General features: G+C 38.8%; 1 long non-coding RNA gene across 3 annotated transcripts in view; it reads left to right on the plus strand.

The window, feature by feature from the left end:
• Positions 1-17,937, plus strand: part of LOC147379267 (uncharacterized) — a 166,060-nt gene that overhangs the window by 28,979 nt on the left and 119,144 nt on the right. The window lies entirely within an intron of this gene.

The raw sequence follows: 17,937 nt of genomic DNA on the forward strand, positions 1-17,937 counted from the left end.
CCAAACTGACAACTGAGAAAGTAGCTATTTATAAAGCCACCTAATGTTCTAATATGAACTTATTTCATTATAGCATTTTATAAGGAGAACATTGATAGCATAAAAAGTGGAATTAGATAAATAAAGGAGGTTCTGAATAGCTATCATCCATTTTCTAAAATATTTTGAGATGGTAAATAAAAATAATCTGTAATTAATAGTAGCTAATCATATGAATAGTCAAAGCTATGGTTTTTCCAGTAGTCATGTATGGATGTGAGAATTGGACTATAAATAAAGCTGAGTATGGAAGAATTGATGCTTTTGAACTGTGGTATTGGAGAAGGCTCTTGAGAGTCCCTTGGACAACATGGAGAGCCAACCAGTCCATCCTAAAGGAGATCAGTCCTGAGTGTTCATTGGAAGGACTGATGTTGAGGCTGAAACTCCAATACTTTAGCCACCTGATGCGAAGAGCTGACTCATTTGAAAAGACCCTGATGCTGGGAAAGATTGAAGTTGGGAGGAGAAGGGGACAACAGAGGGTGAGGTTGTTGGATGGTATCACCAACTGAATGGACATGAGTTTGGGTAAGCTCTGGGAGTTGGGGATGGAGAGGGAAGCCTGGAGTGCTGCAGTCCATGGGGCTGCAAAGAATTGGACATGACTGAGCGACTGAACTGAACTGAAATCATATGCAAACTTTACTTCTTTTCAAATATTAAAAAAAAACCCTGGAAATCCTAAAGATGAATTACTTGATCACACTTACATGTGTTTTGTGCTAAAATGGCTTGCTCCTGAAAATTGGTGCTGATACTTTTGAGGTTTGTAAATTTCAGGCAATTGATTCACATTATTGGTATCCCAACAAGATTGGTAACTTCATAACAATGAATATTATTTTCTTGACTTCATTCAAAATTTTTTATTATCTTTCAGAAAAATGTATCTCAAAATACTTCAGCTTTCAGAAACTCATAGACACCATAGCCATTGCTTCTTAATGAGATATACATATGTCTCTTCTTTCAAACATTTTATGTGGGAATGAATATATTTACATGCTTTCTTAAACCCTGATTAAATGAAAACTTTACTCCACAAGGTAATGTATATGCAGCACATACACATTAAAATTCACTAGATGAGGAGTATTTTAATTGAATTACATAGTTATGGTTTCTGGTAAATAATAGATTTTACCAGAGAAAATTTTTACATAATTGATTTTAATTTTAAAATACAAATTAAACTCTAGTTCTGTGTGCAGATTAAACACATACTTTACAAACAGTATATAATGTGGGCATTAAACAATTCTCATGCAGTATGTAAACACTGGCCTGGAAGAAGCACAAGCTAGAATCAAGATTGCCGGGAGAAATATCAATAACCTGAGATATGCAGATGACACCACCCTTATGGCAGAAAGTGAAGAGGAACTACAAAGCCTCTTGATGAAGGTGAAAGAGGAGAGTGAAAAAGTTGGCTTAAAGCTCAACATTCAGAAAACGAAGATCATGGCATCTGGTCCCATCACTTCATGAGAAATAGATGGGGAAACAGTGGAAACAGTGTCAGACTTTATTTTTTGTGGCTCCAAAATCACTGCAGATGGTGACTGCAACCATGAAATTAAAAGATGCTTACTCCTTGGAAGGAAAGTTATGACCATCCTAGATAGCATATTGAAAAGTAGAGATATTACTTTGCCAACAAAGGTCCATCTAGTCAAGGCTATGGTTTTTCCAGTGGTCATGTATGGATATGAGAGTTGGACTGTGAAGAAAGCTGAGTGCCAAAGAATTGATGGTTTTGAACTGTGGTGTTGGAGAAGACTCTTGAGAGTCCCTTGGACTGCAAGGAGATCCAACCAGTCCGTCCTAAAGGAGATAAGTCCTGGGTGTTCATTGGAAGGACTGATGCTAAAGCTGAAACTCTAATACTTTGGCCACCTGATTCGAAGAGTTGACTCATTGGAAAAGACTCTGATGCTGGGAGGGATTGGGGGCAGGAGGAGAAGGGGATTACAGAGGATGAGATGGCTGGATGGCATCACCGACTCGATGGATGTGAGTCTGAGTGAACTCTGGGAGTTGGTGATGGACAGGGAGGCCTGGCGTGCTGGGATGCATGGGGTCGCAAAGAGTCGGACACGACTGAACGACTGAACTGAACTGAAATGAATAGCACGTATTATCAAGATGTTTAGACTTGTTTAACATATGGCACTATAATTTTTCCTATATTATCTTTATTAAAATTATTGCAATGTATACCTATCTTTGTATTTCCTTAAATAGCATAAGCTTTGATTCTACATGAATATTTCATAAAAATCTTTTTATATGAAAACAAATACGAATTTATCATAAACCATGATTTCTTTTAGTATCTTCAGTTCAGTTCAGTCGCTCAGTCGTGTCTGAGTCTTTGCGACCCCATGAATTGCAGCACACCAGGCCTCCCCTGTCCATCACCAACTCCCGGAGTTCATCCAAACTCATGTCCATCGAGTAGGTGATGCCATCCAGCCATCTTATCCTCTGTAATCCCCTTCTCCTCCTGCCCCCAATCCCTCCCAGCATCAGAGTCTTTTCCAATGAGTCAACTCTTCGAATCAGGTGGCCAAAGTATTGGAGTTTCAGCTTTAGCATCATTCCTTCCAAAGAACACCCAGGACTGATCTCCTTTAGGATGGACTGGTTGGATCTCCTTGCAGTCCAAGGGACTCTCAAGAGTCTTCTCCAACACCACAGTTCAAAACCATCAATTCTTTGGCACTCAGCTTTCTTCACAGTCCAACTCTCATATCCATACATGACCACTGGAAAAACCATAGCCTTGACTAGATGGACCTTTGTTGGCAAAGTAATATCTCTACTTTTCAATATGCTATCTAGGATGGTCATAACTTTCCTTCCAAGGAGTAAGCATCTTTTAATTTCATGGTTGCAGTCACCATCTGCAGTGATTTTGGAGCCACAAAAAATAAAGTCTGACACTGTTTCCACTGTTTCCCCATCTATTTCCCATGAAGTGATGGGACCAGATGCCATGATCTTCGTTTTCTGAATGTTGAGCTTTAAGCCAACTTTTTCACTCTCCTCTTTCACCTTCATCAAGAGGCTTTGTAGTTCCTCTTCACTTTCTGCCATAAGGGTGGTGTCATCTGCATATCTCAGGTTATTGATATTTCTCCTGGCAATCTCCAGAATTTGGAATAACGTTAAAAAATTGAGAAGTTTAAGGGAGAGACTAGCATCTGATAATACCAATAAGCTAACACATATAGAGTTTATGCTGTGTATCAAGCATTACTCTAAAGGATTTACATTTAAACCTTACAAAATCCTAGGAGGGAGGTAATATTTATTATCCCCAACTCTCAAATAGAAACACTGAAGCAGGAAGGAGAGTAAGTAGCTTGTTTGAGGTCACACAGGTGGTAAATTGGCCGAGTTGTGGTTTGACCCTAGGCTGTCTATTTTTAACCACAGACAGATGAAAATAAGTTGCAGAATAATGTGATTGGCATGGTATACAGGCCTCAGACACAGTTATTTGTTTCTTCATATGAAATACATGAAAATAATTGCAAGGAAAGATCTGGATGTATACATGTCACATAGGAATGAAAGGTTAGGGGTAGCTCAAGGAGACTTTAAATTCATTAGTAGTAATAGTTAACTCCTTTGGGAAATGTGGAACCACTTGGGTTATGCCTCTCAGTTTCTTGGTACCAAAATAGTGTTTATTCCTACTTTCTTTATCAGTCTTGAACCTGAGTAGATTCTTACTTGAAAAGGCTTCTTGGACATAGTTAGAAAAATAATACTTAAGGATATTGATTTAGATCAGACATTTAGGTCAATATGTCCCACACTTGTAATACAATTTTAGTAAAGGAAAATTTCATTAAAACAGTTTGTTATGGATGAGCTTTATCCCATATAAGGTAATGTGGCATCACTTGCTACCTACTCACAAATTTGGATTCGTAACACCTGCCTAAGATATAAAGAATTTTCACAAATTGAGCTTTAGATTTTATTCCAATATGCTCTATTATGCTAGTATTTTAAGTATCTTGTGGAGGGAAATACTAATTCAATCAAAAGATACTGCTTAAAAAACTTGCCCATGCAAATATCCTTGATTATTAATTCATTGAATCATAAATAAAATATAAGTTAAATTAATTTTGACTTTGCATTCAGTTTCATCTTAAGGCCACATTGTGCCCTTTTGCAAACCAGCTGATATCCCTGAAAAAGGTTTGCAGCTGTTTCCATAGCCAGTGCTGTAATGACTCACCTGCTAGAACTGCGCTGTGCTCCTTGTGAAAAGCCCCATGGCAGGATATTGATTTCTTTAAAGGCTATTAACATCCTCAATGATGGGGGTGTAAAGGATAAAGCAGAGGAAGATGGGAAGAAGAAACCTTAGAAATGTTCAGATAAGTCTTCAAAATGGCAGTGCATCGAGAAATTAATCTGCTAGTTATCTGACCTCTGCATCTTTACAGACTACAAACCTGATCTGAACAAATGTTTTGTGCAAAGTTTCTATGAAATTTGACATCTGCTTCGGACTAGGACTACTAGACACTGTTTCTCACTACTGTTTTCCTTCTAGTGAGATTTTTGTAGTAAAATGTCTCATTAATGTCCTCATATTTGGAAAAGGATGTGGTTAGAGCTTGTTTCAGCACATAGACATTATACTGTATGGTTATCATCCCTCATTTCTAAATCGATTAATTAGATAAATATTTATCTAACATGGGCGTACAGCACTATCTTGATGCTGGGTATGCAAAGGTGGGTAAGTCCAGATCCTACCACGAAGGCAATCTGGGCTGAGAGGACAGAAATATAACACTGTTGTTCTTTGGCTGCTAAGTCACGTTTGACTCTTTGTGACCCCATGGACTGTAGCCCTCCAGGCTCCTCTGTCTATGGGATTTCTCAGGCAAGAATACTGGAGTGGATTGCCATTTCCTTCTCCAGGGCATCTGCCTGACTCACCCAGGGATTGAACTCACGTTTCCTGCACTGAAGGTGGATTCTTCACCACTGAGCCACCTGGGAAGCCTGAGACATAACATGTACAACCACATATTAAAATGTGAGAAACACTATCCTAGCATATGAACAAAAAGAAGGAAACTCTCTAAAGGTAGAGATGACGAATTCTCCTTTGAGTGGGGAGCACAGTCAGAAGTTTTCAAAAAGGAAATAACATTTGAGCTAAGCTTTGAGTCCATGAAAGTTTGAAGCATGGGGATGATCAGAGCTGTGTATGAAGTCTATAGACATAGCCATCTGTGTAGGGAAGATGGCTGTGATTAGTGTGTTGAGGAGGGATGAAGTGGTTCAGAATTTGAAGTGTGTAGCAATTGTGATGTTATAGTTAAGAAACCACGTAGAGCTGGATTTGGGCAGTGTAGGGGAAGGAAGACATGAATTGAAGATTTTGGAAGTGCATTTCATGGGACATGGTGAGCAGTTAATGGTGGTGGTTGAAGAAGGACAGAAGATGAAGAAGGAAGAATCAAGAGTCAGTCTCAGGAACCTAGTATAGATTACCAGCAGATATATTCAAGGGAGAGATTATAGGTTCAGTTCTGTGCATATAGAGTTTGGGTTTTCAGTAGATTATTCAAATGGAAATGTCATGCAGGATGTTCAGAACATGGCTCTGGAGCTCAGGAAGGAGCAGCCAGTTCTGGAATTGTTTATATTACGACTCATCAGTGTACAGGTGATGTTCCTCAGAAAGTAGCTCTTTTTGAGTCCTTCTCTAAGCCTTATTTCCTCAGGCTTCATTCAGTAAATATCTTCTCGTAAGTAGAGAAGGAATAATAATAGTACCTGTACTATGAGTTTTTGATGACACAGTGTATAAAGCATCATGCCTGAAACCTAGTAAGTGCTTAATCCATGTTAGTGATTATTGTGGTGGTTAGTTTTATTTGCTTAGTAGCAGGGACAGTAGAAAGCTGGGGGTGCTGAATGTAATGCAGTCCTACAAGACATGTAGAGAGGATGGGCATAGGGAAATGGGAACATACATAAGGGGGATAGTTTTTTTTGAGATGGGTAAAATGATATATCCATAAGTTAATGTAGACAAGGGGAGATATTAAACATACAAAAGAGAGATGGAGAAAATCTTGGAGCTAGAATCAGGCAGTTTAGTGGACATGTTCCTAGACGCTCACCTGGAGTCTAGTATTTATGGTTGGGGCTTGAAGGTTTAGAAACAGTTTCAGTGGGAAATGAGTTTCCCAGGTGGTACTAGTGGTAAAGAACCTGCCTGCTAATGCAGGAGATGTAAGAGACATGGATTCCATCCCTGTGTTGGGAAGATCCCCTGGAGGTGGAAATGGCAACTCATTCCAGTATTCTTATTTGAAAATCCCATGGACAGAGGAGCCTGGCAGGCTACAGTCCATGGGTCACAAAGAGTTGGACATGACGTAACAGCTAAACAAGAACAAAATTTCTAGTTTGAAGGAATACCTCCAACAGCTCAAAAGAAACCTAAGTGGTAATTTTTGAGGTTTCTCAGGTGATGCTAGTGGTAAAGGACCCGCCTGCCAATCCTGGGGACCTAAGAGAATTGGATTTGAATCCTGGGTCAGGAAGATCCCCTGGAGGTGGAAGTGGCAACCCACTCAGAGGAACCTGGTGGGCTACAGTCCATAGGATCACAAAGAGTTGGACAAGACTGAAGTCACATAGCACATCAGTGGGAAATGAGAATAAAGGCTGTCTTCTTTTGTTGATTAGTCTTCAAGGACTTACTGATTTTGCAGAACCTAGGTTTTCTTCTCCATTAATTAATACCTTGGTTCCTCCAAATTTACTGCAGATGGTGACTGCAGCCATGAAATTAAAATATGCTTGTTCCTCAGAGGGAAAGTTATGACCAACCTAGACAGCATATTAAAAAGCAAAGACATTGCTTTGCCAACAAAGGTCCTTCTAGTCAAGGCTATGGTTTTTCCAGTAGTCATATATGGATGTGAGAGTTGGTCTATAAAGAAAGCTGAGTGCTGAAGAATTGCTGCTTTTGAACTGTGGTGTTGGAGAAGACTCTTGAGAGTCCCTTGGACAGCAAGGAGATCCAACCAGTCCATCCTAAAGGAGATCAGTCCTGGGTGTTCATTGGAAGGACTAATGTTGAAGCTGAAACTCCAATACTTTGGCCACCTGATGTGAAGAGCTGACTCATTTGAAAAGACCCCGATGCTGGGAAAGATTGAGGGCAGGAGGAGAAGGGGACGACAGAGGATGAGATGATTGGATGGCATCATTGACTCGACGGATATGGGTTTGGGTAAACTCCAGGAGTTAGTGATGGACAGGGAGGCCTGGAGTGCTGCAATACATGGGGTCACAAAGAGTCAGACACAACTGAGCAACTGAACTGAACTAAAAAATTGTGTCAGGACAACAGGCGAAAACTGGATCACAGTCAATAAACCCAGTTTTTCACATTTGTGTCTTATTTGTGTCTGTTGTCCATTTTGCTTGGATTACCCCCTCTGTCATTAATCCCATTCTCTTCCTGGTGAAATTCTACCCATCCTTCAAAACCCAATTCAGCTGCCAAGGGCCAGAAGTAATGAATTCTCTTTGATTTCCCCAGCTGGCTCAATTAACCATGTCCTTCTGTATGCTTTTATAGCACAGATTTTATGTACCCCTGCTTTAGCCCTTATATCATGTTGTTTTATAACTTATTTGTATATCTGCCCTTTTCATTATACTGTGAGCTCCCCAAATCCCGAGTATTGGTGTGTATACTTGACATCTGCTGCTACAATGCCAAGCCCATAGAAGTCATTCAATCCTAAACTCACATATTCCTTGGAATTATCATGTATGTCAGTTTCCTTATTAGATTATAAATGCATAGAGTCTTTGATTGCTTCTAGTTTGTCTTTCTATCTGCTTTAATACTAGCACATTTTCTTATAAGTTGTAGGTCCTGAGCTATGTTTATTGAATGGAAGACTGAAAATTCAGACACTGAAAAATACACTTAAGCTTCAGGTTATTAGTACATAATGCTAAAAACCTGTCCTTGAAGGACTATAGTATCTTATAGAATCCTCTCCTTTAAATGATTTCCAACCTAAATTTTCAGCCTTGGGTTAATTTTCCAAAGAGATTATTTTGTGAGTAATGGCGATTTAAATCTCATAATATGTTTAATTCTCGGACAAGCAAATCCTTTTAACATCAGTTGAATTTAAATGTGCAATTTTTTTTCTTATTTCACTCTCTAAATATGAAGTAGGGCAACCTTTATCCTAGGAGAGATCCAGATTTCTGAGCTGGGGTTTATTGGTTGTAGTGAGTGATCATGGAGAACTTTGCATGAAACCGTCGAGGAATTATGATATTCATATATGAGGAACAGATGATGTTTGTGAACAACAGACATTATTAGTTGCTTTCCGCAAACTGTTTTCCAGAGAGAAGCCAGAAAAGCCCTGGCCTTCTGATGGGAGGGACAAAGAGCCTGGGGATGTGCCTGAACATTTGAGAGCTTCCAAATGTTCTCTGATGGTCTTTTCAGGGTTAGCCTTTTAGCTAGTCTGTTCTCTACTGGTTGTATTATTAAGAGAAAACGAAAAAAACCTGAGGCAGGGTTTTATTTTGAAGTAGTTACTGCCGGAATCTTCAAACTATTTAAACTAGTTGTTAAGTGACACTATTATTTGAAGTAATTGAGGCTGTCAAAGGCTGCAGCTGTCCCTTCCATAAGCAGTTACCACTCTGAGGTGTCAGAGACCAAGGGAATGGAAATTTTTATTATTGGTTTTATTTTTAGCTTGTGTCAGTCAGTCATGCTGACTGAGGGCTGACACTAAAGCCAGCCTATAATGAGATGTCATGATTTGATACTTTTATGCATTCACCTTGGGGCAGTCATTATACCAAGTGAACAGCTCACAGCATCTCTTCCTGTGGCTCCTACTGCCATCTCTGGCTCCCGCTGACCCTGCAGTCATTTTTCGCCCTCTCCTGCCAGCATCGTCTCTAGCCAGGGCTTTCCTACCTCACTTTTCCCTGCTATTGCTGATGGCTCCTGGCTCCTGGTGACTCTAATGTCTGAAGCTAAAGGCTGTTCTTTCATTGAAGTGTCGTTTCCCAGAGTGTAGCAGAGAGCTGTGCACAGACTACTGTGAAAAGACACACCTGCCTTCTGCTCCCGCCTCCACTGGCAGAAAAGAGAGCTGCAGCCCACTATAGCTGGTCAGATGGGCACTCAGTCAACTGCTGTGTCCAGCTGTACGGCAATCTTTTAAGCATCATGATACTTTTAAGATTTTTTTCAACTGCTATTTATTATTTTTCTGTATGAGTTCTAATCGAAATGATTTCTAGTCTCTTATTTTGTGCTTCAAAGGTTGGCAATAGAATATTTCTTATGAAAATTATTACAGTAAGAAAATAAATGTGATGGTGCCAAAGGATGTTTCCTTGTCCATCAGTAGCAGAATGAATAAATAGTTTTTGGTGATTACAAATAAGGTTGCTCTGGAAATTATTACCCCTGTCTTTTAGTGAATGCATATGTATACATTTTTGTTGGCCGTGTACCTTGAAGTAGAATTGTTGGGTCATAGGTAAATGCATATTATTTAAACGGATACTTAATTTTTCATTTAACTTCCTACCATATATATTTTATTGATTACTTATTACATGGTCTTTAAAACTAGTTTTTAATAGTTACACAATATTTCAGTAAGTGGTTATGGTGCAGTTTACTTAATCTTTTTCTTTCTAGTTCACTAATTTGCTGGCTTATAATTTCAGAACTCCTTAAAAAAGAGTTTATAAAATCTTTGTTAATTTTGGGTATAAATATATTTACTTTACTTGTGAAATGTCTAAATGACATCCTAGAGATGGTAGTCGCAGTATACATATGCACTTATTTACCATCTGATTTAAACCAGGTGCTGTATTTATGAGGATAACATGACTGTCTTAAACACTCAGAAACTTATCACCTTGTGGCTGGGTCAGAATCAATTTCTCTTTCCCTCTTACTGTTTCTCTCATCTCCTTTAAAGCACAATTCATAGAATATGTTACACTGCATTGTACCTAGATATTTTGCACATAGCAACACATTTGGAGATTTTTTTCCTATCAGTACGTGCAGATTTGCCTCTTTTTAAGGGGCTCATACCATTTTAATTAGTTGACTTATCAATTAGCATATTACGCCATTAAATAAATATGCAACAGCTAAGGTTGAGTAATCAGTAATAAACAACCAAGACATAATCTATAGATTTTGGTAGGCTTTTTCACTGTGGAAGAGGTTTTTTAGGCTGTAAACCGTGACTTAAATATTTAGTTCATCCTCACAAAATGGCAAAAAATAACTCTAATTTATTCTATTTTTCAGTGACTGGCACCTTCACTGTTTATTTCTTTCAACAAATAGGGGAACTAAAATTCTGGTGTATTATTCAATTAAACCAAAGAAACACAGCAAGTGGTATCCAAGCTGGGATTACAGTTCAGGGGCTCTCCTGGTTTCATGGACTGCTTATTAAGTCATGTTTCAATTAGTGCATCATTTCATATTCCCTGGTGTCTCATGCAAATGCAAAATGTTTAAGTTAAGGAGATTATGTTTTTAAGAACTCCAAATTGCATTTTAGCATAAATTCCAGGAAGCAGACTCACCTTCAGAATAAAAAAGGATTTTACAAGAAGAGAATCAGGCAGTTAGGTATCTAAGGTCAGAATGACTGCATTTTGTCCCCTTTTCTGAGAGTATTTGGAAATGTCTCTGAGGCCCAGATGCAGAGCTCATGGTATGAAAAATTCAACCATGGACTTGAAGTATGCTCAGATTTAGAAGCAATACGTTTTCTCTTTTTCCATCATTCTCTTTTGTGCTGGTTAGATGAATCTTTATGCATCCACAGATCTAAATCAATGCAATGTGCATAGCAGGGACCTCGTAAATACTTTATCAAATTGACTTTTGGTTTGGCTTATTTCTGCTTACAAGTTCATATTTTTAAGGTTTTATCTGCTCAACATCCATTGGTGTATTTGCTGAAAACATTATAAAAGCATAATATCTCAAGATAAGTAAGGTGCTTAATATTTAAATCAATAGAAATATGTTAAATGCTTCATGACTGACATGACAGTGCATAGAGAAATGTTAGTATGACCTTACTAGAATTTGCAGAGCTACTGTTTAAACAAGTGAAAACAGAGACAGGTGGTGGGAAAGATTTTTTCTACTGCATCTACAAGCAATATATGTACATTGATATAGGCTTGTAAATCTGAAATGTGCACAGTGCACTAATGTTCAGTTTTATAATTTCTTTTTTTTTGACAGAGTATTTTATTTTATTTTTATTTTATTTTTTTCATTTGTTTTTTTTTATTCTTAGTATTAAATTTTAATTTTGACAGCCATTTTTTTTTACAAACAATAAAAAGTGTGACCTTTTAGATGTACTTAACATTTTTGATGCTATCAAAATAATTTTGCAATTAATTTTTAGAATTAATTCACATTTTCAGCATCTATAGGAAGAGACGTCTTCACTTTAGAAATGCTAGATTTTTATTTCCAGGTTTGGGGTGGGGGTGAGTTGCTGGGAGGAGGACTCAAGCTTTTTTTTTTTTTTTTTTTAACTTTATAATATTGTACTGGTTTTGCCATATATCAAAATGAATCCACCACAGGTATACATGTGTTCCCCATCCTGAACCCTCCTCCGTCCTCCCTCCCCATACCATCCCTCTGGGTCATCCCAGTGCACCAGACCCAAGCATCCAGTACCGTGCATCAAACCTGGACTGGCGACTTGTTCCATATATGATGTTATACATGTTTCAGTGCCATTCTCCCAAATCATCCCACCCTCTCCCTCTCCCACAGAGTCCAAAAGACTGTTCTATACATCTGTGTCTCTTGCTGTCTCGTATACAGGGTTATTGTTACCATCTTTCTAAATTCCATATATATGCATTAGTATACTGTATTGGTGTTTTTCTTTCTGGCTTACTTCACTCTGTATAATAGGCTCCAGTTTCATCCACCTCATTAGAACTGATTCAAATATATTCTTTTTAATGGCTGAGTAATACTCCATTGTGTGTATGTACCACAGCTTTCTTATCCATTCCTCTGCTGATGGACATCTAGGTTGCTTCCATGTCCTGGCTATTATAAACAGTGCTGTGATGAACATTGGGGTACACGTGTCTTTTTCCCTTCTGGTTTCCTCAGTGTGTATGCCCAGCAGTGGGATTGCTGGGTCATATGGCAGTTCTATTTCCAGTTTTTTAAGGAATCTCCACACTGTTCTCCATAGTGGCTGTACTAGTTTGCATTCCCACCAACAGTGTAAGAGGGTTCCCTTTTCTCCACACCCTCTCCAGCATTTATTGCTTGTAGACTTTTGGATCGCAGCCATTCTGACTGGAGCGAAATGGTACCTTATTGTGGTTATAATTTCTGTTAAAAATAATTATACTCTGCTGCTAAGGGCAGAAGCATGCTAAAATCAGTTTTTTATGCTTTCCTAGGCACAGGATGCAAACCACTGTATACACATACCTAATATTTACCATATATTAGAGAAAAAGCCAATAGCTTTGATATACTGGATGAAACACATACACACACACTCAGAATCTTTTTAAAAACAATGACAACAACCAAGTAGTGTTATTATTTCAACTTGTTAACCACTTGAATGCTTTGTTTATTAAAAACAAATCACTGTTTCATCAAACAAATGTATTTTTGCTACTATGAGTAATCTAGCAATCTGTTTTACTTTTGTTATAGAAGAAAACAACTTTATTTAAATTCTTGAGTCAACTCTGCAAATAGGCTACATAACAAAAAACCCTCATCATATTAATAACATCATAGAATTTTCTTGGTGAAATTTATCATTGCAAGAGTGAATTTTAGCATATATTAAAGAACATTTTGAATAAGACTGAGACTCACTTCTGCCAAACAAATATTTCCTGATCAGGATTAATCACCTTATACTTTTCTAATTTCGGAGAAGGCAATGGCACCCCACTCTAGTACTCTTGCCTGGAAAATCCCATGGACGGAGGAGCCTGGTGGGCTGCAGTCCATGGGGTCGCTGGGGGTCGGGCACGACTGAGTGACTTCACTTTCACTTTTCACTTTCATGCATTGGAGAAGGAAATGGCAACCCACTCCAGTGTTCTTGCCTGGAGAATCCTGCGGACAGGGGAGCCTGGTGGGCTGCCTTCTATGGGGTCACACAGAGTCGGACACAATTGAAGCGACTTAGCAGCATACTTTTCTAATTAATCAAGAGAAATATTTTAGAAAAGCGAAACAAGATACATATGTCATACTTACTCTTTTAGCTTTGATACTCTGTGCTGAATAAAATACTCTTTTAGCTTTGATACTCTGTGCTGAATAAAATGAAAATCACTTTCATTAAGGGCACAGAGAGTCACTGAGTGTGATAATATTGTGAATTTTAATATTTCACAATTTTGAAAGAAAGAGGTAAGTTACTGTTTTTGTACCTAAACATGCTTTTCATTAACAAACTATTCACAACATGATACATCTTTTTCCCACACTGGTGCAGTTACAATAAACATTTGTTTTAGTTACCAAGAACAGAACCCAGTGAGCTAGTTTCATCAGAACAAGATTTATTACAGAGTGTAAAATGGCTTGCTGAATCTTGGGAAGGACTCAAGAAACAGACTTTAGATTGAGCTTCGAGGAACACCTATAAGAGCCATATTCGTAAACTGGGCTGCCAAGGGAGTTGCTGACATTGCCATGACCTTATTTAATTGGAAGCTTCAATGGAACCACCCAGCTCCACGATGCCTCTGATCCAGTTTCCACTGACAAAATGGAGGTCTCATATTACTTCTCCCCCATTTACTTCAGACCCAGATTCTAGTCTTGCATGAATACATCTGATGAGAGAATGCAGTACCTGGAAAACTAATGGCAAGGGAGTCTGAGAAGTTCATTTTTTAACTTTTTAGCACACAAAGGCACATTAGAAGGAGACTGGAAAGAGTCAACAAAGCCATTTACATGATATGCCATAGAAAAGAACAGTAACATACAGAGAATAGTAACACAAAGGAATGTGTAAGTTAAATAGCTATTAAAACTTAAATAATGGCAGGTGTAGTTCTTTAGTTTGAAAATTTCATATTTAGGATGTTGATTCGTATTCACAATTTTCTTTGTTCTTGTATAGACGTTCAAGTCCCCAATCCTCTTTTTTTTTTTTTTAATTTTATTGGCATATAGTTGCTTTACAATGTTGTGTTAGTTTCTACTAACACAAAGTAAATCAGCTATACGTATACATATGTCCCTTCTTCTTTGGATTTCCTTCCCAATTAGGTCACCACAGAGCATTGACCCAGTCCTCTTTTTGATTTTCAAAATTTCCCAGAGCTGGTTTTTCCATAACCACTCAGCATACTCACCCTCATGACTCATTAACACTAACCTTTAGTTTCATTTCCCAACACCTGCTATGTACAGCTGTACTTCCACACTCATCTGGTAACATCCACTTTGAAACGTTCTCTTTATTTCTGTTTCTGGATGCACTTAATTCTTGTCCAGATCTCAAAGGTCAACACAAATTTTATTTCCTCAGTGCACACCTTGTCAATATCCATTTCACAATGTAGTCTTTGGTTTTCTAAAGAATAAAATGATTAGGGAATGGTATGTTTTTTGTTTTATAAATGAATTAATCGAACCATAATTGACTTAACCTGCACATATTTAAAATGTACATTTTGGTGTTTCGATATATATGATTATACCTTTGAAACCAAGATTTCCTCCTGCCCCCCTTTTTCCATTTTTTCTTATTTTGGTAAAATACACATAATATAAAACTTACTGTCATAACCTTCTTGTGTTTACAATTCAATCTTATTAGATACATTCATATTATTGAGTAACAGCGATATTTTCTTAACTGTCCTTGTAATAGCAATAGCTCTATGTATGTCACAAGTTATCTTGCTTTCTGTATTGGTATGATAGACTTCTTGGTCATCAGCAATAGAAATTGACTGTGGCTGTCTGGATGAAAATCAGGGATTCATAGAATCACAGAAAGGCTGAAAAATAGGCTGGAAAGTGAACAAAAACAAGGATTAGGCAACTTGAAATGAAAGTCTCTCAGTCATGTCTGACTGTGAGCCCAGCTACAGCCTCTGTCCATGGAATTCTCCAGGCAAGAATACTGGAGTGGGTAGCCTTTCCCTTCTCCAGGTGATCTTCCTGACCCAGGGATCAAACCCAAGTCTTCTACATTACAGGCAGATTCTTTACTGTCTGAGTGAAAGTTGCTTAGCCATGCCCGACTCTTTGTGACCCCATGGGCTACACAGTCCATGGAATTCTCCAGGCCAGAATACTGGAGTGGGTAACCTTTCCCTTCTCTAGGTGGTCTTCCCAACCCAGGGAATGAACCCAGGTCTCCCTCATGGCAGGCAGATTCTTTACCAGCTGAGCCATAAGGGAAGCCCTCTTTACCATGTGAAGTGAAGTGAAGCGAAGTTGCTCAGTTGTGTCTGACTCTTTGTGACCCTGTGGACTGTAGCCTACCAGGCTCCTCCATCCATGGGATTTTCCAAGCAAGAGTACTGGAGTGGGTTTCCATTTCCTTCCCCAGGGGATCTTCCCGACCCAGGGATTGAACCTGGGTCTACTGCATTGTAGGCAGACACTTTACCATTTGAGCCACCAGCAAATATTAAAAGAAGAAGAGTCCTACCCATGCTCTCCTTATGCTGCAAGGAAATTTGAACTCCAGTAATGTCTATATGGTTAAGTCACTTGTTCAGGACTTGAAGTTCCTTGTGTGAAGCTGTATTTCTGATTGGGGAACCTAAGTCAAGTACATGATTACTAGCAGGACAGGGGCAGGGAGAGGTCTGTTCTGCTTCCTTGGACTTCCATGGTGGGAGGGGTCACTACCTTAAAGACTACACACAATAAGGGGTACACCAGATGGGGGTTTTATCAACTGTTCATGCATCTCTTAACTCTCTTTGATGATTATAATCAAGGCCTTGAGTATCCCTCATTTTCCAATCATTGGAAAATTTCTAAACATATTGTAGTTTTCTGTATACATTTTTTGAATCAATTTAAACAGCGAGATATTCTTGAGTTTCTTAGAGGTTATGTTCAACTAATGCTCACTAGTTCATTTAGAATAAATAAATAGAGAGGGGCAGTGACCTAAAATTGCTGAATGTCTCCTTTGTCCAGTCCCATTTATGGGTATGCTGCTGCTGCTAAGTCACTTCAGTTGTGTCTGACTCTGTGTGACCCCATAGACGGCAGCCCACCAGGCTCCCCCGTCCTGGGATTCTCCAGGCAAGAACACTGGAGTGGGTTGCCATTTCCTTCTCCAATGCTTGAAAGTGAAAAGTGAAAGTGAAGTTGCTCGGTCATGTCCGACTCCTAGCGAGCCCATGGACTGCAGCCTACCAGGCTCCTCCGCCCATGGGATTTATGGGTATATTTACTCATAAATATACTCATGGTTCATATGAGTTCATGCTCAGGTTTGGTTCATGGTTTGAACAGGACCAACCATCAAGGACCTTTTGAATCAAATACATCCATGGATGTTTTGGACAGAAACAAAATATCCTACAAATATAAGGCCCTTTCGGCTTAGACCAAAAGTCTTATGGAGATTTTGGACAAAAGATGGAGAAGCTCTATGAAGTCAGCAAAAACAAGACCAGGAGCTGACTGTGGCTCAGATCATGAACTCCTTATTTGAAAATTCAGACTGAAATTGAAGAAAGTAGGGAAAACCACTAGACCATTCAGGTATGACCTAAATCAAATCCCTTATGACTATACAGTGGAGTGAGAAATAGATTTAAGGGACTAGGTCTGATAGATAGAGTGCCTGATGAACTATGGATGGAGGTTCGTGACATTGTAATAGGAGACAGGCATCAAGACCATCCCCATGGAAAAGAAATGCAAAAAAGCAAAATGGCTGTCTGAGGAGGCCTTACAAATAGCTGTGAAAAGAAGAGAAGCGAAAAGCAAAGGAGAAAAGGAAAGATATAAGCATCTGAATGCAGAGTTCCAAAGAATAGCAAGGAGAGATAAGAAAGCCTTCCTCAGCGATCAATGCAAAGAAACAGAGGAAAACAACAGAATGGGAAAGACTAGAGATCTCTTCGAGAAAATTAGAGATACCAAGGGAACATTTCATGCAAAGATGGGCTCGATAAAGGACAGAAATGGTATGGACCTGAGAGAAGCAGGAGATATTAAGAAGAGGTGGCAAGAATATACAGAAGAATTGTACAAAAAATATCTTCATGACCAAAATAATCACAATGGTGTGATCACTCACCTAGAGCCAGACAAACTGGAATGTGAAGTCAAATGGGCCTTAGAAAGCATCACTACGAACAAAGCTAGTGGAGATGATGGAATTCTAGTTTAGCTCTTTCCAATCCTGGAAGTTGATGCTGTGAAAGTGCTGCACTCAATATGCCAGCAAATTTGGAACACTCAGCAGTGGCCACAGGACTGGAAAAGGTCAGTTTTCATTCCAATCCCAAAGAAAGGCAATGCCAAAGAATGCTCAAACTACCACACAGTTGCACTCATTTCACACTCTAGTAAAGTAATGCTCAAAATTCTCCAAGCCAGGCTTCAGCAATACGTGAACCGTGAACTTCCAGATGTTCAAGCTGGTTTTAGAAAAGGCAGAGAAACCAGAGGTCAGATTGCCAACATCTGCTGGATCATGGAAAAAGCAAGAGAGTTCCAGAAAAACATCTATTTCTGCTTTATTGACTATGCCAAAGCCTTTCACTGTGTGGATCACAATAAACTGTGGAAAA

The sequence above is a fragment of the Bos grunniens genome, chromosome 1, assembly GCF_055505025.1.
Source record: "Bos grunniens cultivar Pamir isolate PY7600 chromosome 1, Bosgru_T2T1.0, whole genome shotgun sequence".
Taxonomy (NCBI): domain Eukaryota; kingdom Metazoa; phylum Chordata; class Mammalia; order Artiodactyla; family Bovidae; genus Bos; species Bos grunniens.